General features: G+C 47.4%; 1 pseudogene; it reads right to left on the bottom strand.

Moving 5' to 3' along the window:
* The window catches only part of LOC124020714, a 41,739-nt pseudogene that overhangs the window by 4,261 nt on the left and 14,576 nt on the right, over positions 1 to 22,902 (bottom strand).

Raw genomic sequence — 22,902 nt, 5'->3', positions numbered from 1 at the left:
GAGACATGGTAGATTAGTACTGTATACAGACAGAGAGACATGGTAGATTAGTACTGTATACAGACAGAGAGACATGGTAGATTAGTACTGTATACAGACAGAGAGACATGGTAGATTAGTACTGTATAGTGATGTTTTATACAGACAGAAATTAGGCTGATAGTAATAATAGACAGAGTGGACTGTCTCTGGAGCCGCGGACCCTGGTACCGGACCCTAACCGGACCCTGACCCGGACCCTGACCCTGACCGGACCCTGATTAGGACCCTGACCCGGACCCGATACAGACCGGACCCTAACCCGACCCTGACCGGACCCTGACCGGACCCGGACCCTGACCGACCCTGACCGAACCCTGACCGACCCTGACCCTGACCGGACCCTGACCCGACCCTGACACTGACCCTGACACTGACCCTGACCCGACCCTGACCCCGACCTGACCCTGACCCGGACCCTGACCGGACCCTGACCCCTGACGACCGACCCGGACCCCCTGACCGGACCCTGACCGGACCCGGACCCTGAACCCTGACCGGACCCTGACCCCTGGACCCTGACCCTGACCAGACCCTGACCCGGACCCTGACCCGGACCCTGACCGGACCCTGACCAGACCCTGACCCTGACCTGACCCTGACCGGACCCTGACCCCGACCGGACCCTGACCGGACCCTGACCCCGACCGGAACCCTGACCGGACCCGGAACCCTGACCGGACCCTGACCGATGACCCTGACCGGACCCTGACCGGACCCTGACCCTGACCCTGACCGACCCTGACCGGACCGTGACCCCTGACCGGACCCTGACCCTGACCGGACCCTGACCGGACCCTGACCCTGACCGGACCCTGACCGGACCCTGACCCTGACCGGACCCTGACCGGACCCTGACCCCTGACCGGACCCTGACCCTGACCCCTGACCGGACCCTGACCGGACCCTGACCCTGACCGGACCCTGACCGGACCCTGACCCTGACCGGACCCTGACCGGACCCTGACCGGACCCTGACCGGACCCTGACCTGACCCTGACCGGACCCGGACCCTGACCGGACCCTGACCGGACCCTGACCTGACCCTGACCTGACCCTGACCGGACCCTGACTGGACCCTGACCGGACCCTGACCGGACCCTGACTGGACCCTGACGGACTCTTACGGTGGTCATGAGGGCGTTCCACGTGGAGGTGAAGACGTCCGTGTTGTTGTGTCCCTGGTAGTGTCTCCTCAGATCTCTGGTAAACTTCTCTCTGGTGAGCTGCACAATAAAGAGAATAGTGTCTTTAGGATTCTAACGAACAGTTTACGACGTCCTTTAAAAAAAACACGGCAACCTCTAACGGTCTCGATAACCCTTTGGCAAGAATTCTAATTGAGAATCGTTACCAGGTGCTTTACGGTGAGTTCGTTTGCTTGGACAACCCCATTACCGTAGCAACGCCACGGTACTGTTTCCCTGTTGTAGCTGATTCCTCCAAGCACTTTCAGTTAAAAAGTCTCCACGACAGGCTTGTTTTGACAACCCCATTACCGTAGCAACCCCTGTAAAAGGCATCCCTCACGGTCGTCGTATCTGGGACTGATGCCTGATAGTGTAAGTCCACCCTGTCATAATATGGGCGTAACATCCTGATGAGGTTATCGGATTCCAATCAGAGAGAGAAACCGAGAAACACTCACATGCTCCCGGAATACGAAGGCCAAGATGGCTGCTGCTAACTCTGCCAGGAAGATGACCAGGATGAGCAGGAAGAACTGAGGAGAGGGAGAGAGAAGAGGGACAATCAGAATAGTGACTCCATTCACTAAACACTTTAGGTAAAAATGGCTGCTAACTCTGGGACCTCATAAATAAAACTCAATATACAGACAGAGAGATCGAATCCCCAAGCTGACAAGGTACAAATCTGTCGTCCTGCTCCCTGAACGAGGCAGTTAACCCACTGTTCCCCGGTAGGCCATCATTGTAAAATAAGAATGTGTTCTTAACTGACTTGCCAAGTTAAATAAAGGTAAAATAAAAAATAATAATAAAAATAAGTCAAAGATCTCCTCTTCCGTTTCAGTGACCAATAATTAACACACCATAATTTAGTCCACTAGGTGGCACTATTTCTCATATCGGAACATATCGTTGTACTACCTGAATAACCCCAGCTTTTTACAGCATCAAGGTACCAGCTGAGACATCTTATAGCCAACCATAATGATTAGTGTAGACGGGGTGAAGGTTCAGGAGGGAAATAGTTGTCACCTGATTGGTTTTCACACAGCTTAGTTGTCACCTGATTGGTTATAACACAGCTTAGTTGTCACCTGATTGGTTTTCACACAGCTTAGTTGTCACCTGATTGGTTTTCACACAGCTTAGTTGTCACCTGATTGGTTTTCACACAGCTTAGTTGTCACCTGATTGGTTTTCACACAGCTTAGTTGTCACCTGATTGGTTTTCACGCAGTTTATCAGCGATATCCAATTACCAGCACTACTTTCTGTAATTCTACATGCTGACAAGCCAAGAGCGCTAAACCAAACATAATGTAGAGTAGGTAACTAACCAGACATAATGTAGAGTAGATAACTAACCAGACATAATGTAGAGTAGATAACTATCCAAACATAATGTAGAGTAGGTAACTAACCAGACATAATGTAGAGTAGATAACTAACCAGACATAATGTAGAGTAGGTAACTAACCAGACATAATGTAGAGTAGATAACTAACCAGACATAATGTAGAGTAGATAACTAACCAGACATAGAGTAGATAACTAACCAGACATAATGTAGAGTAGATAACTAACCAGACATAATGTAGAGTAGATAACTATCCAGACATAATGTAGAGTAGATAACTAACCAGACATAATGTAGAGTAGATAACTAACCAGACATAATGTAGAGTAGATAACTAACCAGACATAGAGTAGATAACTAACCAGACATAGAGTAGAGTAGATAACTAACCAGACATAGATTATATAACTAACCAGACATAGAGTACATTTACATTTACATTTAAGTCATTTAGAGACGATAACTCTTATCCAGAGCGACTTACAAATAACTAACCAGACATAATGTAGAGTAGATAACTAACCAGACATAGAGTAGAGTAGATAACTAACCAGACATAAGAGTAGATAGCTAACCAGACATAGAGTAGATAACTAACCAGACATAATGTAGAGTAGATAACTAACCAGACATAGAGTAGATAACTAACCAGACATAATGTAGAGTAGATAACTAACCAGACATAGAGTAGATAACTAACCAGACATAATGTGGAGTAGATAACTAACCAGACATAATGTGGAGTAGATAACTAACCAGACATAGAGTAGAGTAGATAACTAACCAGACATAGAGTAGAGTAGATAACTAACTAGACATAGAGTAGATAACTAACCAGACATAGAGTAGATAACTAACCAGACATAGAGTAGAGTAGATAACTAACCAGACATAGATTATATAACTAACCAGACATAGAGTACATTTACATTTACATTTAAGTCATTTAGCAGACGCTCTTATCCAGAGTGACTTACAAATAACTAACCAGACATAATGTAGAGTAGATAACTAACCAGACATAGAGTAGAGTAGATAACTAACCAGACATAGAGTAGATAGCTAACCAGACATAGAGTAGATAACTAACCAGACATAATGTAGAGTAGATAACTAACCAGACATAGAGTAGATAACTAACCAGACATAATGTAGAGTAGATAACTAACCAGACATAGAGTAGATAACTAACCAGACATAATGTGAGTAGATAACTAACCAGACATAATGTGGAGTAGATAACTAACCAGACATAGAGTAGAGTAGATAACTAACCAGACATAGAGTAGAGTAGATAACTAACTAGACATAGAGTAGATAACTAACCAGACATAGAGTAGATAACTAACCAGACATAGAGTAGAGTAGATAACTAACCAGACATAGATTATATAACTAACCAGACATAGAGTACATTTACATTTACATTTAAGTCATTTAGCAGACGCTCTTATCCAGAGCGACTTACAAATAACTAACCAGACATAATGTAGAGTAGATAACTAACCAGACATAGAGTAGAGTAGATAACTAACCAGACATAGAGTAGATAGCTAACCAGACATAGAGTAGATAACTAACCAGACATAATGTAGAGTAGATAACTAACCAGACATAGAGTAGATAACTAACCAGACATAATGTAGAGTAGATAACTAACCAGACATAGAGTAGATAACTAACCAGACATAATGTGGAGTAGATAACTAACCAGACATAATGTGGAGTAGATAACTAACCAGACATAGAGTAGAGTAGATAACTAACCAGACATAGAGTAGAGTAGATAACTAACTAGACATAGAGTAGATAACTAACTAGACATAGAGTAGATAACTAACCAGACATAGAGTAGATAACTAACCAGACATAGAGTAGATAACTAACCAGACATAGAGTAGATAACTAACAAACCAGACATAGAGTAGATAACTAACCAGACATAGAGTAGATAACTAACCAGACATAGAGTAGATAACTAACCAGACATAATGTAGAGTAGATAACTAACCATACATAATGTAGAGTAGATAACTAACCAGACATAATGTAGAGTAGATAACTAACCAGACATAATGTAGAGTAGATAACTAACCAGACATAGAGTAGATAACTAACCAGACATAGAGTAGATAACTAACCAGACATAATGTAGAGTAGATAACTAACCAGACATAATGTAGAGTAGATAACTAACCAGACATAGAGTAGATAACTAACCAGACATAATGTAGAGTAGATAACTAACCAGACATAGAGTAGATAACTAACCAGACATAGAGTAGAGTAGATAACTAACCAGACATAGAGTAGATAACTAACCAGACATAATGTAGAGTAGATAACTAACCAGACATAATGTAGAGTAGATAACTAACCAGACATAATGTAGAGTAGATAACTAACCAGACATAGAGTAGATAACTAACCAGACATAATGTAGAGTAGATAACTAACCAGACATAGAGTAGATAACTAACCAGACATAGAGTAGATAATTAACCAGACATAGAGTAGATAACTAACCAGACATAGAGTAGATAACTAACCAGACATAGAGAATATAACTAACCAGACATAGAGTAGATAACTAACCAGACATAGAGTAGAGTAGATAACTAACCAGACATAGAGTAGATAACTAACCAGACATAATGTAGAGTAGATAACTAACCAGACATAGAGTAGAGTAGATAACTAGATAAGAGTAGCAGCCCAGTAATGTTTCTAGCACTTTTATAACACACTGAACTTACAAAGAGCAGTAGACACTTGTTCTCCCGGATGGCTCCGCAGCAGCCCAGGAAGCCGAGGAGGAAGAGCATTGCTCCCATGGCCAGGATGATGTAAACCCCAGTGAAGAGCAGAGGGTTGGCTGCTACGATCTCCCTGAAGCCCATAGGGTCCACCAGTACCCACACACCAACACAAGCAGGAAGGAGCCTCCTAACTGGACCACACACACACACACACACACACACACACACACACACACACACACACACACACACACACACACACACACACACACACACACACACACACACACACACACATCACACACACACACACACACACACACACACACACACACACACACAGAGGGAGCCAATCAGAATAAGAGAGACACACAGGCAGCCAATCATAACAGAGTATAGCGAGGAAGAAGGAAGTATAGTAGGAAGTTGATGTCTGATTTAACTGGGAGAGGCTATACCGTGGGCACAAGTTAATGATGCTTGTCACTCAAGCATGGCAGGTGGATGGATAATCTTGGCAGAGGAGAAATGCTCACTAACAGGGATGTAAACAAATTTGTGCCCAACATTTGAGAAAAAGAAGCTTTTTGTGCATATGGAACATTTCTGGATATTTTTTATTTCAGCTGATGTTACATGAGACCAACACTTTACATGTTGCGTTTCTATTTTTGTTCAGTGGGACATTAGACAGCAGAACATCAGACAGCAGAACATCAGACAGTAGAACATCAGACAGCAGAACATCAGACAGTAGAACATCAGACAGCAGAACATCAGACAGTAGAACATCAGACAGCAGAATATCAGACAGCAGAACATCAGACAGTAGAACATCAGACAGCAGAATATCAGACAGCAGAACATCAGACAGCAGAACATCAGACAGCAGAACATCAGACAGTAGAACATCAGACAAAAGAACATTAGACAGCAGAACATCAGACAACAGAACATCAGAACACCAGACAGAACAGAGACATCAGACAGCAGAACATCAGACAGCAGAACATCAGAACACCAGACAGCAGAACACCAGACAGCAGAACATCAGACAGCAGAACATCAGACAGCAGAACATCAGACAGCAGAACATCAGACAGCAGAACATCAGAACACCAGACAGCAGAACACCAGACAGCAGAACATCAGACAGCAGAACATCAGACAGCAGAACATCAGAGAACATCAGACAGTAGAACAGACAGTAGAACATCAGACAGCAGAACATCAGACAGCAGAACATCAGACAGCAGAACATCAGACAGCAGAACATCAGACAGCAGAACATCAGACAGCAGAACATCAGACAGCAGAACATCAGACAGCAGAACATCAGACAGCAGAACATCAGACAGTAGAACATCAGACAGTAGAACATCAGACAGCAGAACATCAGACAGCAGAACATCAGACAGCAGAACATCAGACAGCAGAACATCAGACAGCAGAACATCAGACAGCAGAACATCAGACAGTAGAACATCAGACAGTAGAACATCAGACAGCAGAACATCAGACAGCAGAACATCAGACAGTAGAACATCAGAGCAGAACATCAGACAGTAGAACATCAGACAGCAGAACATCAGACAGCAGAACATCAGACAGCAGAACATCAGGACATCAGACAGCAGAACATCAGACAGCAGAACATCAGACAGTAGAACATCAGACAGTAGAACATCAGACAGCAGAACATCAGACAGGAGAACATCAGACAGTAGAACATCAGACAGTAGAACATCAGACAGCAGAACATCAGACAGTAGAACATCAGACAGTAGAACATCAGACAGTAGAACATCAGGACATCAGACAGTAGAACATCAGACAGACAGCAGAACATGAACATCAGACAGTAGAACATCAGACAACAGAACATCAGACAGCAGAACATCAGATAGCAGAACATCAGACAGTAGAACAACAGACAGTAGAACATCAGACAGCAGAACATCAGACAATAGAACATCAGACAGCAGAACATCAGACAGCAGAACAAGACAGCAGAACATCAGACAGTAGAACATCAGACAGCAGAACATCAGACAGCAGAACATCAGACAACAGAACATCAGACAGCAGAACATCAGACAGCAGAACATCAGACAGCAGAACAACAGAACATCAGACAGCAGAACATCAGACAGCAGAACATCAGACAGTAGAACATCAGGACATCAGACAGTAGAACATCAGGACATCAGACAGTAGAACATCAGACAGCAGAACATCAGACAGCAGAACATCAGACAGTAGAACATCAGGACATCAGACAGTAGAACATCAGACAGCAGAACATCAGACAGCAGAACATCAGACAGCAGAACATCAGACAGTAGAACATCAGGACATCAGACAGTAGAACATCAGACAGCAGAACATCAGACAGCAGAACATCAGACAACAGAACATCAGACCGCAGAACATCAGACAGTAGAACATCAGACAGCAGAACAACAGACAACAGAACATCAGACAGCAGAACATCAGACAACAGAACATCAGACAGCAGAACAACAGACAGCAGAACATCAGACAACAGAACATCAGACAGCAGAACATCAGACAGCAGAACATCAGACAACAGAACATCAGACAGCAGAACATCAGACAGCAGAACATCAGACAGCAGAACAACAGACAGCAGAACATCAGACAGTAGAACATCAGACAGTAGAACATCAGGACATCAGACAACAGAACATCAGACAGCAGAACATCAGACAGCAGAACATCAGACAACAGAACATCAGACAGTAGAACATCAGACAGCAGAACATCAGACAGCAGAACATCAGACAGCAGAACATCAGACAACAGAACATCAGACAGTAGAACATCAGGACATCAGACAACAGAACATCAGACAACAGAACATCAGACAGCAGAACATCAGACAACAGAACATCAGACAGTAGAACATCAGACAGCAGAACATCAGACAGCAGAACATCAGACAACAGAACATCAGACAACAGAACATCAGAACAACAGACAGCAGAACATCAGAGAACATCAGAACATCAGAACATCAGACAGCAGAACATCAGACAGCAGAACATCAGACAGCAGAACATCAGAACATCAGACAGCAGAACATCAGACAGCAGAACATCAGACAGCAGAACATCAGACAGCAGAACATCAGACAGCAGAACATCAGATAGCAGAACATCAGACAGTAGAACATCAGACAGCAGAACATCAGACAGCAGAACATCAGATAGCAGAACATCAGACAGTAGAACATCAGACAGCAGAACATCAGATAGCAGAACATCAGAACATCAGACAGCAGAACATCAGAACATCAGACAGCAGAACATCAGACAGCAGAACATCAGACAGCAGAACATCAGACAGCAGAACAGACAGCAGAACATCAGACAGTAGAACATCAGACAGTAGAACATCAGACAGCAAAACATCAGACAGCAGAACATCAGACAGTAGAACATCAGACAGTAGAACATCAGACAGCAGAACATCAGACAGCAGAACATCAGACAGCAGAACATCAGACAGCAGAACATCAGACAGTAGAACATCAGGTCATCAGACAGTAGAACATAAGACAGTAGAACATCAGACAGCAGAACATCAGACAACAGAACAGCAGACAACAGAACAGCAGACAACAGAACATCAGACAACAGAACAGCAGAACATCAGACAGCAGAACATCAGACAGCAGAACATCAGAACATCAGACAGCAGAACATCAGAACATCAGACAGCAGAACATCAGACAGCAGAACATCAGAACAGCAGAACATCAGAACATCAGACAGTAGAACATCAGACAGTAGAACATCAGACAACAGAACATCAGACAGACAGATCAGACATCAGACAGTAGAACATCAGACAACAGAACAGCAGACAGTAGAACATCAGAAAATCAGAACAGCAGACAGCAGAACATCAGACAGCAGAACATCAGAACAGAACATCAGACAGCAGAACAAAAGACAGCAGAACATCAGACAACAGAACATCAAACAGCAGAACATCAGACAGTAGAACATCAGACAGTAGAACATCAGACAGCAGAACATCAGACAGCAGAACATCAGACAACAGAACATCAGACAACAGAACATCAGACAGCAGAACATCAGACAGCAGAACATCAGACAGTAGAACATCAGACAGTAGAACATCAGACAGCAGAACATCAGACAGCAGAACATCAGACAGTAGAACATCAAGACATCAGACAGTAGAACATCAGACAGCAGAACATCAGACAGCAGAACATCAGGACATCAGACAGTAGAACATCAGACAGCAGAACATCAGAAGAACATCAGACAGTAGAACATCAGACAGTAGAACATCAGACAACAGAACATCAGACAACAGAAACATCAGAACAGGAGAACATCAGACAGGAGAACATCAGACAGGAGAACATCAGACAGTAGAACATCAGACAGTAGAACATCAGACAGCAGAACATCAGACAGTAGAACATCAGACAGTAGAACATCAGGACATCAGACAGTAGAACATCAGACAGCAGAACATCAGACAGTAGAACATCAGACAACAGAACATCAGACAGCAGAACATCAGATAGCAGAACATCAGACAGTAGAACATCAGACAACAGAACATCAGACAACAGAACATCAGACAGAACATCAGACAGGAGAACATCAGACAGCAGAGAACATCAGACAGTAGAACATCAGACAGCAGAACATCAGACAGTAGAACATCAGACAGTAGAACATCAGGACATCAGACAGTAGAACATCAGACAGGAGAACATCAGACAGGAGAACATCAGACAGTAGAACATCAGACAGCAGAACATCAGACAGCAGAACATCAGACAGCAGAACATCAGACAGCAGAACATCAGACATCAGAACAGCAGAACATCAGACAGTAGAACATCAGACAGCAGAACATCAGACAGTAGAACATCAGACAGCAGAACATCAGACAGCAGAACATCAGACAGTAGAACATCAGACAGTAGAACATCAGACAGCAGAACATCAGACAGTAGAACATCAGACAGCAGAACATCAGACAGCAGAACATCAGACAGCAGAACATCAGACAGTAGAACATCAGGCAGTAGAACATCAGACAGCAAAACATCAGACAGTAGAACATCAGACAGTCAAACATCAGACAGCAGAACATCAGACAGTAGAACATCAGGACATCAGACAGTAGAACATCAGACAGCAGAACATCAGACAGTAGAACATCAGACAGCAGAACATCAGACAGCAGAACATCAGACAGCAGAACATCAGACAGTAGAACATCAGACAGTAGAACATCAGACAGCAGAACATCAGACAGCAGAACATCAGACAGTAGAACATCAGAGACATCAGACAGTAGAACATCAGACAGCAGAACATCAGACAGCAGAACATCAGACAGCAGAACATCAGACAGCAGAACATCAGGACATCAGACAGTAGAACATCAGACAGCAGAACATCAGACAGTAGAACATCAGACAGTAGAACATCAGACAACAGAACATCAGACAGGAGAACATCAGACAGGAGAACATCAGACAGGAGAACATCAGACAGTAGAACATCAGACAGCAGAACATCAGACAGTAGAACATCAGACAGTAGAACATCAGGACATCAGACAGTAGAACATCAGACAGCAGGACATCAGACAGTAGAACATCAGACAACAGAACATCAGACAGCAGAACATCAGATAGCAGAACATCAGACAGTAGAACAACAGACAGCAGAACAACAGACAGTAGAACATCAGACAGCAGAACATCAGACAGCAGAACATCAGACAGCAGAACATCAGACAACAGAACATCAGACAGCAGAAAATCAGAACATCAGACAGCAGAACATCAGACAGCAGAACAGCAGAACAGCAGAACAACAGAACATCAGACAGCAGAACACCAGACAGCAGAACAACAGAACATCAGACAGCAGAACATCAGACAGCAGAACATCAGACAGTAGAACATCAGGACATTAGACAGTAGAACATCAGACAGCAGAACATCAGACAGCAGAACATCAGACAGTAGAACATCAGACAGCAGAACATCAGACAGCAGAACATCAGACAGTAGAACATCATACAGCAGAACATCAGACAGTAGAACATCAGACAGCAGAACAACAGACAGCAGAACATCAGAACATCAGACAACAGAACATCAGACAACAGAACATCAGACAGCAGAACAACAGACAGCAGAACATCAGACAACAGAACATCAGACAACAGAACATCAGACAGCAGAACATCAGACAACAGAACATCAGACAGCAGAACATCAGACAGCAGAACATCAGACAGCAGAACATCAGACAGCAGAACATCAGACAGCAGAACAACAGACAGCAGAACAACAGACAGCAGAACATCAGACAGTAGAACATCAGGACATCAGACAGCAGAACATCAGACAGCAGAACATCAGACAACAGAACATCAGACAACAGAACATCAGACAACAGAACATCAGACAGTAGAACATCAGACAGCAGAACATCAGACAGCAGAACATCAGACAACAGAACATCAGACAACAGAACATCAGACAGCAGAACAACAGACAGCAGAACATCAGACAGCAGAACATCAGACAGCAGAACATCAGAACATCAGACAGCAGAACATCAGACAGCAGAACATCAGACAGCAGAACAGCAGAACATCAGACAGCAGAACATCAGACAGCAGAACATCAGACAGCAGAACATCAGATAACAGAACATCAGACAACAGAACATCAGACAGCAGAACATCAGACAGCAGAACATCAGATAGCAGAACATCAGACAGTAGAACATCAGACAGCAGAACATCAGACAGCAGAACATCAGAACATCAGACAGCAGAACATCAGAACATCAGACAGCAGAACATCAGACAGCAGAACATCAGAACATCAGACAGCAGAACATCAGACAGCAGAACATCAGACAGCAGAACATCAGACAGTAGAACATCAGACAGCAGAACATCAGACAGTAGAACATCAGACAGTAGAACATCAGACAGCAGAACATCAGATAGCAGAACATCAGAACATCAGACAGCAGAACATCAGAACATCAGACAGCAGAACATCAGACAGCAGAACATCAGAACATCAGACAGCAGAACATCAGACAGCAGAACATCAGACAGCAGAACATCAGACAGTAGAACATCAGACAGCAGAACATCAGACAGCAGAACATCAGACAGTAGAACATCAGACAGTAGAACATCAGACAGCAGAACATCAGACAGCAGAACATCAGACAGCAGAACATCAGACAGTAGAACATCAGGTCATCAGACAGCAGAACATCAGACAGTAGAACATCAGACAGCAGAACATCAGACAACAGAACAGCAGACAACAGAACATCAGACAATAGAACATCAGACAACAGAACAGCAGAACATCAGACAGCAGAACATCAGACAGCAGAACATCAGAACATCAGACAGCAGAACATCAGACAGCAGAACATCAGAACATCAGACAGCAGAACATCAGACAGTAGAACATCAGACAGTAGAACATCAGACAGTAGAACATCAGACAACAGAACATCAGACAGCAGAACATCAGACAGTAGAACATCAGACAACAGAACGGCAGACAGTAGAACATCAGAGAACAGAACATCAGACAGCAGAACATCAGAACACCAGACAGCAGAACACCAGACAGCAGAACATCAGACAACAGAACATCAAACAGCAGAACATCAGACAGCAGAACATCAGAACATCAGACATCAGAACATCAGACAGCAGAACATCAGACAGCAGAACATCAGACAGCAGAACATCAGACAGCAGAACATCAGACATCAGAACAGCAGAACATCAGACAGTAGAACATCAGACAGCAGAACATCAGACAGTAGAACATCAGACAGCAGAACATCAGACAGTAGAACATCAGACAGTAGAACATCAGACAGCAGAACATCAGACAGTAGAACATCAGACAGCAGAACATCAGACAGCAGAACATCAGACAGCAGAACATCAGACATCAGAACAGCAGAACATCAGACAGTAGAACATCAGACAGCAGAACATCAGACAGTAGAACATCAGACAGCAGAACATCAGACAGTAGAACATCAGACAGTAGAACATCAGACAGCAGAACATCAGACAGTAGAACATCAGACAGCAGAACATCAGACAGCAGAACATCAGACAGCAGAACAGGGAGTGTAAAGCAAGCAGCATGTACTCACAAAAATGAGGAAGTTGAAGATGAACATGAGGTACTTGACACAGCTGAGACAGTCCCCCTCCATGGCTGTTCCCTGTGCTGATGCCTCCCCGGACCCCTGCAGAAACACACACACACACACACACACACACACACACACACACACACACACACACACACACACACACACACACACACACACACACACACACACACACACACACACACACACACACACACACACACACACACACACACACACACACAGAGAGAGAGAGAGAGGGAGGCCTGTTAATTACTGAGAAGCATAGAGCCCTGTACAACATAAAACAAAAGAAGGTTATGCCATCGCGTGTCTCCAGGATGGATGAGCTGCAGTTCACCTACGGGTCTTTGGGCTCTAGAGAAGTTAAATACGTCCTCTTAGAGACTGAGGTGAGAAGAGCCGTCGTCTCCTCTCTTCCACAACAAGGAGATACAAGGACAGACATGAGAGAGTAAAAGCTAAGCGCAGAGAGATGTCAGTCCCCAAGAGATTGTGGGAACCTGTCACTGCCAGGCTGAGTCCCCGAGTGACTCGTGAGCGACTCTGTGTCATGTGGGGACCGTGTGGGAGGATGTGTTATACTTCGTCAGAATCAGTGGATCCTGGTGTGATGAGGACCAACAGTCTCTTCCAGCTATGATGGTGTTGACCAGGACGACGCCACCTGCTGCCACCTGTCACAGCTGACTCACTTCACATGCTGCAGTGACACCGTTCAGACGACACAAACCTCGTCACTTAAGATAGGCAGTGTGCTGTCTGTCTGACCTCGTCACTTAGATAGGCAGTGTGCTGTCTGTCTGCCCTTAGATAGGCAGTGTGCTGTCTGTCTGACCTCGTCACTTAGATAGGCAGTGTTCTGTCTGTCTGACCTCGTCACTTAGATAGGCAGTGTGCTGTCTGTCTGACCTCGTCACTTAGATAGGCAGTGTGCTGTCTGTCTGACCTCGTCACTTAGATAGGCAGTGTGCTGTCGGTCTGACCTCGTCACTTAGATAGGCAGTGTGCTGTCTGTCTGACCTCGTCACTTAGATAGGCAGTGTGCTGTCTGTCTGCCCTTAGATAGGCAGTGTGCAGTCTGTCTGCCCTTAGATAGGCAGTGTGCAGTCTGTCTGCCCTTAGATAGGCAGTGTGCAGTCTGTCTGCCCTTAGATAGGCAGTGTGCAGTCTGTCTGCCCTTAGATAGGCAGTGTGCAGTCTGTCTGCCCTTAGATAGGCAGTGTGCAGTCTGTCTGCCCTTAGATAGGCAGTGTGCAGTCTTGTCTGACCTCGTCACTTAGATAGGCAGTGTGCAGTCTGTCTGCCCTGCGTCACTTAGATAGGCAGTGTGCTGTCTGTCTGACCTCGTCACTTAGATAGGCAGTGTGCTGTCTGTCTGACCTCGTCACTTAGATAGGCAGTGTGCTGTCTGTCTGACCTCGTCACTTAGATAGGCAGTGTGCTGTCTGTCTGACCTCGTCACTTAGATAGGCAGTGTGCTGTCTGTCTGACCTCGTCACTTAGATAGGCAGTGTGCTGTCTGTCTGACCTCGTCACTTAGATAGGCAGTGTGCTGTCTGTCTGACCTCGTCACTTAGATAGGCAGTGTGCTGTCTGTCTGACCTCGTCACTTAGATAGGCAGTGTGCTGTCTGTCTGACCTCGTCACTTAGATAGGCAGTGTGCTGTCTGTCTGACCTCGTCACTTAGATAGGCAGTGTGCTGTCTGTCTGACCTCGTCACTTAGATAGGCAGTGTGCTGTCTGTCTGCCCTTAGATAGGCAGTGTGCTGTCTGTCTGACCACACACACACACACACACACACACACACACACACACACACACACACACACACACACACACACACACACACACACACACACACACACACACACACACACACACACACACACACACACACACACACACACACACACACAACTCCAGTGTCCCACTCTGCAGCTGTGGTTCCTGTTTAAAATAGGACTAGGGGCAGCTGGACGATTTCACACTGCCAAATAGAAGATGGACAGAAATAATTCCCTTCACTATCTCCCCCCCTCTCTCCTCTACTCTCCTCCTTTCCTTCTTTCCTCTCCATCCTCATCCTCTCTTCTCTATTCTCCTCTCATTCCTCTCCTCTCTATTCTCCTCCTCTCTTCTCCTCTTTATTCTCCTCCTCTCCTCTCCTCCCCCTCTCTATTCTCCTCCTCTCCTCCACTCTTCTCCTCCTCTCCTCTCTCTTGTCCTCTCTATTCTCCTCCACTCTTCTCCTCCTCTCCTCTCTATTCTCCTCCACTCTTCTCCTCCTCTCCTCTCTATTCTCCTCCACTCTTCTCCTCCACTCCTCTCTATTCTCCTCCTCTCCTCCACTCTTCTTCTCCTCTCCTCTCTATTCTCCTCCACTCTTCTCCTCTCCTCTCTCTTCTCCTCTCTATTCTCCTCCTCTCCTTTCTATTCTCCTCCTCTCTCCTCTCTATTCTCCTCCTCTCCTCTCTATTCTCCTCCTCTCTATTCTCCTCCTCCTCTCTATTCTCCTCCTCTCCTCCTCCTCTCTATTCTCCTCCTCTCCTCCTCCTCTCTATTCTCCTCCTCTCCTCCTCCTCTCTATTCTCCTCCTCTCCTCCTCCTCTCTATTCTCCTCCTCTCCTCTCTATTCTCCTCCTCTCTATTCTCCTCCTCCTCTCTCCTCCTCCTCTCTATTCTCCTCCTCTCCTCTCTATTCTCCTCCTCTCCTCTCCTCCTCCTCTCTATTCTCCTCCTCTCCTCTCTCCTCCTCTCCTCTCTATTCTCCTCCTCTCTATTCTCCTCCTCTCCTCTCCTCCTCCTCTCCTCCTCCTCTCTCTATTCTCCTCCTCTCCTCCTCTCCTCTCCTCCTCCTCTCTATTCTCATCCTCCTCTCCATTCTCCTCCTCTCTATTCTCCTCCTCTCCTCTCCTCCTCCTCTCTATTCTCCTCCTCTCCTCTCTATTCTCCTCCTCTCTATTCTCCTCCTCCTCTCTATTCTCCTCCTCTCTCCTCCTCCTCCTCCTCCTCTCTATTCTCCTCCTCCTCTCTATTCTCCTCCTCCTCTCTATTCTCCTCCTCTCCTATCTATTCTCCTCTCATTCCTCTCTCCTCCTCCTCTCTCCTCCTCCTCTCTTCTCCTCTCATTCCTCTCTCCTCCTCTCTATTCTTCCCCTCCTCCTCAGAGAGCAGCAGTTCCCTAAAGCCATTTACAGCAGAATACTGGCCCTCCCTCAGGTGTAGAGCTCAATAGACCCATGTTATAGAGTGTGTGGTTTCAATAGACCCATGTTATAGAGTGTGTGGTTTCAATAGACCCATGTTATAGAGTGTGTGGTTTCAATAGACCCATGTTATAGAGTGTGTGGTTTCAATAGACCCATGTTATAGAGTGTGTGGTTTCAATAGACCCATGTTATAGAGTGTGTGGTTTCAATAGACCCATGTTATAGAGTGTGTGGTTTCAATAGACCCATGTTATAGAGTGTGTGGTTTGTGTGTGTGTTTCTGTCACTAGCCCTGATCGATTCTGCTGTGCTCACCAAGCCAGAGACTCCTTATTTATCTTTATTTAACTAGGCATGTCAGTTAAAGAACAAATTCATATCTACTCAGAAACGAAGCACACACCAAACCTCTTCAGGGTCAACAGGTGCAGTGATCAGTAAGCTGCTCTGACAGCTGATGCTTAAAGTTAGAGAGGGAGATATGAGACTCCAGCTTCAGTGATTTTTGCAATTCGTTCCAGTCATTGGCAGCAGACAACTGGAAGGAAAGGCGGCCAAAGGAGGAGTTGGCTTTGGGGATGACCAGTGAAATATACCTGCTGGAGCGCGTGCTACGGGTGGGTGCTGCTATGGTGACCAGTGAGCTGAGATAAGGCGGGACTTTACCTAGCATAGATTTATTTATGACCTGGAACCAGTGGGTTTGGTGATTAATATGTAGCGAGGACCAACCAACGAGAGCGTACAGATCACAGAGGTGGGTAGTATATGGGGCTCTGGTGACTAAAAGGATGGCACTGTGATAGAATACATCCAGTTTGCTGAGTAGAGTGTTGGAGGCTATTTTGTAAATGACATCGCCAAGGATAGGTCAGTCAATGATTGGTAGGATAGTCAGTTTTATGAGGGTATGTTTGGCACCCTCCCGCCCGACTAGCATCACTCCTCTGGACGGTTCTGACTTAGAATATGTGGACAACTACAAATACCTAGGTGTCTGGTTAGACTGTAAACTCTCCTTCCAGACTCACATTAAGCATCTCAATCCACAATTAAATCTAGGGAATAGATTTCCTCAAACTCCACCGCTAGACACCTCCTAGCCTCCCCCAGCCCCACCGCTAGCCACCTCCTAGCCTCCCCCAGCCCCACCCCTAGCCGCCTCCTAGCCTCCCCCAGCCCCACCGCTAGCCTCCCCCAGCCCCACCGCTAGCCACCTCCTAGCCTCCCCCAGCCCCACCGCTAGCCACCTCCTAGCCTCCCCCAGCCCCACCGCTAGCCACCTCCTAGCCTCCCCCAGCCCCACCGCTAGCCACCTCCTAGCCTCCCCAGCCCCACCGCTAGCCACCTCCTAGCCTCCCCCAGCCCCCCAGCCCCACCTCCTAGCCTCCCCCAGCCCCACCGCTAGCCACCTCCTAGCCTCCCCAGCCCCACCGCTAGCCTCCTCCTAGCCTCCCCCAGCCCCACCGCTAGCCACCTCCTAGCCTCCCCCAGCCCCACCTCCTAGCCTCCCCCAGCCCCACCTCCTAGCCTCCCCCAGCCCCACCCCTAGCCACCTCCTAGCCTCCCCCAGCCCCACCGCTAGACACCTCCTAGCCTCCCCCAGCCCCACCGCTAGCCACCTCCTAGCCTCCCCCAGCCCCACCTCCTAGCCTCCCCCAGCCCCACCTCTAGCCTCCCCCAGCCCCACCTCTAGCCTCCCCAGCCCCACCTCTAGCCTCCCCCAGCCCCACCTCCTAGCCTCCCCCAGCCCCACCTTCTAGCCTCCCCCAGCCCCACCTCTAGCCACCTCCTAGCCTCCCCCAGCCCCACCGCTAGCCTCCCCAGCCCCACCGCTAGCCACCTCCTAGCCTCCCCCAGCCCCACCGCTAGCCACCTCCTAGCCTCCCCCAGCCCCACCGCTAGCCTCCCCCCCAGCCCCACCGCTAGCCACCTCCTAGCCTCCCCCAGCCCCACCTCCTAGCCTCCCCCAGCCCCACCTCCTAGCCTCCCCCAGCCCCACCTCTAGCCTCCCCAGCCCCACCTCTAGCCTCCCCAGCCCCACCTCCTAGCCTCCCCCAGCCCCACCTCCTAGCCTCCCCCAGCCCCACCTCTAGCCACCTCCTAGCCTCCCCCAGCCCCACCGCTAGCCACCTCCTAGCCTCCCCAGCCCCACCGCTAGCCTCCCCCAGCCCCACCTCCTAGCCTCCCCCAGCCCCACCTCCTAGCATCCCCCAGCCCCACCTCCTAGCCTCCCCCAGCCCCACCGCTAGCCACCTCCTAGCCTCCCCCAGCCCAACCGCTAGCCTCCCCCAGCCCCACCTCCTAGCCTCCCCCAGCCCCACTGCTAGCCTCCCCCAGCCCCACCTCCTAGCCTCCCCCAGCCCCACCTCCTAGCCTCCCCCAGCCCCACCGCTAGCCTCCCCCAGCCCCACCTCCTAGCCTCCCCCAGCCCCACCTCCTAGCCACCTCCTAGCCTCCCCCAGCCCCACCTCCTAGCCTCCCCCAGCCCCACTGCTAGACACTAGGAGGTGTCTAGCGGTGGAGTTTGAGGAGGTGCAGCGTATACAGGAAGTGTTTTCTCACAGGACAGAGAACATTGGATTCAGATTTCCTTCATCAATCAGAACACGGCCTCCCGGGTGGCGCAGTGGTTAAGGGCGCTGTACTGTGCCACCAGACACTCTGGTTTCGGGCCCAGGCTCTGTCGTAACCGGCAGCGACCGGGAGGTCCGTGGGGCGACGCACAATTGGCCTAGCGTCGTCCGGGTTAGGGAGGGCTTGGCCGGTAGGGATGTCATTGTCTCATCGCGCACCAGCGACTCCTGTGGCGGGCCCGAGCGCAGTGCTCGCTAACCAAGGTTGCCAGGTGCACGGTGTTTCCTCCGACACATTGGTGCGGCTGGGTTGGATGCGCGCTGTGTTAAGAAGCAGTGTATCGAAGGACACATGACTTTCAACCTTTGTCTCTCCCAAGCCCGTACGGGAGTACGGGAGTTGTAGCGATGAGACAAGATAGTAGCTACTAAAACAATTGGATACCACGAAATTGTGGAGAAAAAGGGGTAAAATTAAAAAATATATAAATATTATATTTAAAAAATCAATCAGAACACAGCTACTTCTTCGTACACCTCCTTCTCCTCCTCCACCTTCACTACTATCTCCTCCTCCACCTCCTCCTCCACCTTCACTACTATCTCCTCCTCCACCTCCTCCTTCACTACTATCACCTCCTCCATTATCTGCTCCACATCCTCCTCCATTATCTCCTCCACCTCCACCTCCTTCTCCATTATCTGCTCCACCTCCTCCTTCTCCTTCACTACTATCTCCTCCTCCACCTCCTCCTTCACTACTATCTCCTGCTCCACCTCCTCCTCCATTATCTCCTCCACCTCCTCCTTCACTACTATCTCCTGCTCCACCTCCTCCTCCATTATCTACTGCTCCACCTCCTCCTTCACTACTATCTCCTCCACTATCTCCTCCTCCTCCATTATCTCCTCCACCTCCTCCTCCATTATCTCCTCCACCTCCTCCTCCATTATCTCCTCCACCTCCTCCTTCACTACTATCTCCTCCACTATCTCCTCCTCCTCCATTATCTGCTCCACCTCCTCCTTCACTACTATCTCCTGCTCCCACTCCATTATCTGCTCCACCTCCTCCTCCATTATCTCCTCCTCCTCCATTATCTGCTCCACCTCCTCCTTCACTACTATCTCCTGCTCCACCTCCTCCTCCATTATCTCCTCCTCCTCCATTATCTGCTCCACCTCCTCCTCCATTATCTGCTCCACCTCCTCCATTATCTGCTCCACCTCCTCCTCCATTATCTGCTCCACCTCCTCCTCCATTATCTGCTCCACCTCCTCCTCCATTATGTGCTCCACCTCCTCCTCCATTATCTCCTCCTCCACTATCTTTAGTCTGATGAAAGGATCCACTCTCTCTCTCAGTCCTTGAGAGCAGTATGATAATAACAAGACGGTTAAACAATCCTCAAAGTGTGCTGCTCCAGACTAGGAGAAGAATGCAACGGAAATACTGGAAATCCTCAAGAGTTTATTTGGGTTATAGTTTAAGGTTTAGTTTATATAGTGTCACGCGCGGCATATTTTTGGCCACCCGACTGACATGATCCAGATTAGAGTTTTATTTGAGAGGTTTTTACGTTCCCTCACGTTAACGGTGTACTCTTCACTGCCTACATAGTGCACTGCTTCTGATCGACGCCCCTGCACCCTATTCCCTATTAAAAGCGGAGCCTGGAGGGGTCAAAGGTAGTGCACTTTATAGAAAACAGGGAGCCATTTGTGACTCTGGTTCAGCTCCAGTGTCAGATAGGAGAAGGGGTTTTCCTGAGGTAAACTCTGTACTGTCTGTCTCTGTACTGTCTGTGTCAGAGAGGGAAGGGGTTTTTCTGAGGTAAACTCTGTACTGTCTGTCTCTGTACTGTCTGTGTAAGAGAGTTGAAGGGGTTTTCCTGAGGTAAACTCTGTACTGCTGTCTGTGTAAGAGAGGAGAAGGGGTTTTCCTGAGGTAAACTCTGTACTGTCTGTCTCTGTACTGTCTGTGTCAGAGAGGGGAAGGGGTTTTCCTGAGGTAAACTCTGTACTGTCTGTCTCTGTACTGTCTGTGTAAGAGAGGTGAAGGGGTTTTTCTGAGGTAAACTCTGTACTGTCTGTCTCTGTACTGTCTGTGTCAGAGAGGGGAAGGGGTTTTCCTGAGGTAAACTCTGTACTGTCTGTCTCTGTACTGTCTGTGTCAGAGAGAAGGGGTTTTCCTGAGGTAAACTCTGTACTGCTGTTTGTGTCAGAGGGGAAGGGGTTTTCCTGAGGTAAACTCTGTACTGCTGTTTGTGTCAGAGAGGGGAAGGGGTTTTCCTGAGGTAAACTCTGTACTGCTGTCTGTGTAACAGAGGAGAAGGGGTTTTTCTGAGGTAAATTCTGTACTCTCTGTGTAAGAGAGGAGAAGGGGTTTTTCTGAGGTGAACTCTGTACTGTCTGTGTAAGAGAGGAGAAGGGGTTTTCCTGAGGTAAACTCTGTACTGTGTGTCTCCGTACTGTCTGTGTCTCTGTCTACCTCTAGTAGCTTTATGACTCTGGGCCGACATCACAGAGACACAGTTCAGGCCCTGGCAGATCTCTCTCTTCATTCTCTTTATCTCACCATCTTTATTCCGTTAATTCTCAGTGTAAAAATATCTTCTTTAAAAAACCTCTGTGGGAAGTGAAAACGGGGACAGCAGAGTTTAAAACCAAACCAAACGTCAAATGTTAAGATGTACTGTACATACTGTGTGTACCCATAAACCCCATCAATGCCTGTTGTTTTCCAGAGTCATTATGTCAACCTGAGGATTTTTTAAACCTTTATTTAATGAGGCAAGTCAATTAAGAACAAAACTTATGTTTGATGACAGCCTATGAACAGTGGGTTAACTGCCTTGTTCAGGGGCAGAATGAGAACCTTTTTACCTTGTCAGCTCTGGGATTTGATCTTACTACCTTGCGGTTACAAGTCCAACGCTCTAACCACTTGGCTACCTGCCACCCCAATAGAGTAGGCTATTCTAAAACAGACACAACCACTTAACTGTCCTCCTCACAAACCACACGTCTTTACGTCAACCCCATCTGCAGTAACTTAGAAATTGACGTACACAAACAAAACCATTTCAATTTGGTGGTTTTGAGAGATGAAGAGGAGATATATGAATGAAAGAATGAATGAACGAAATGACACTTTATAAAACACATTAGAAGAGTTTAGAAAATCTCTCCAGGTCACCGGAGTGTGCTGTCACAGCCAGACTCATTGATACCCCACCACCAGGTCAGCCAGTCCCCTTGATACCCCACCACCAGGTCTGCCAGTCCCCTTGATACCCCACCACCAGGTCAGCCAGTCCCCTTGATACCCCACCACCAGGTCATCCAGTCCCCTTGATACCCCACCACCAGCCCTGCCAGTCCCCTTGATACCCCACCACCAGGTCAGCCAGTCCCCTTGATACCCCACCACCAGGTCTAACAGTCCCCTTGATACCCCACCACCAGGTCAGCCAGTCCCCTTGATACCCCACCACCAGGTCTGC

The sequence above is a fragment of the Oncorhynchus gorbuscha genome, unplaced genomic scaffold (genome assembly GCF_021184085.1).
Source record: "Oncorhynchus gorbuscha isolate QuinsamMale2020 ecotype Even-year unplaced genomic scaffold, OgorEven_v1.0 Un_scaffold_887, whole genome shotgun sequence".
NCBI lineage: Eukaryota > Metazoa > Chordata > Actinopteri > Salmoniformes > Salmonidae > Oncorhynchus > Oncorhynchus gorbuscha.
Note: the sequence above shows the minus strand (reverse complement) of the source record. Positions and strands in the feature narration are given on the sequence as shown.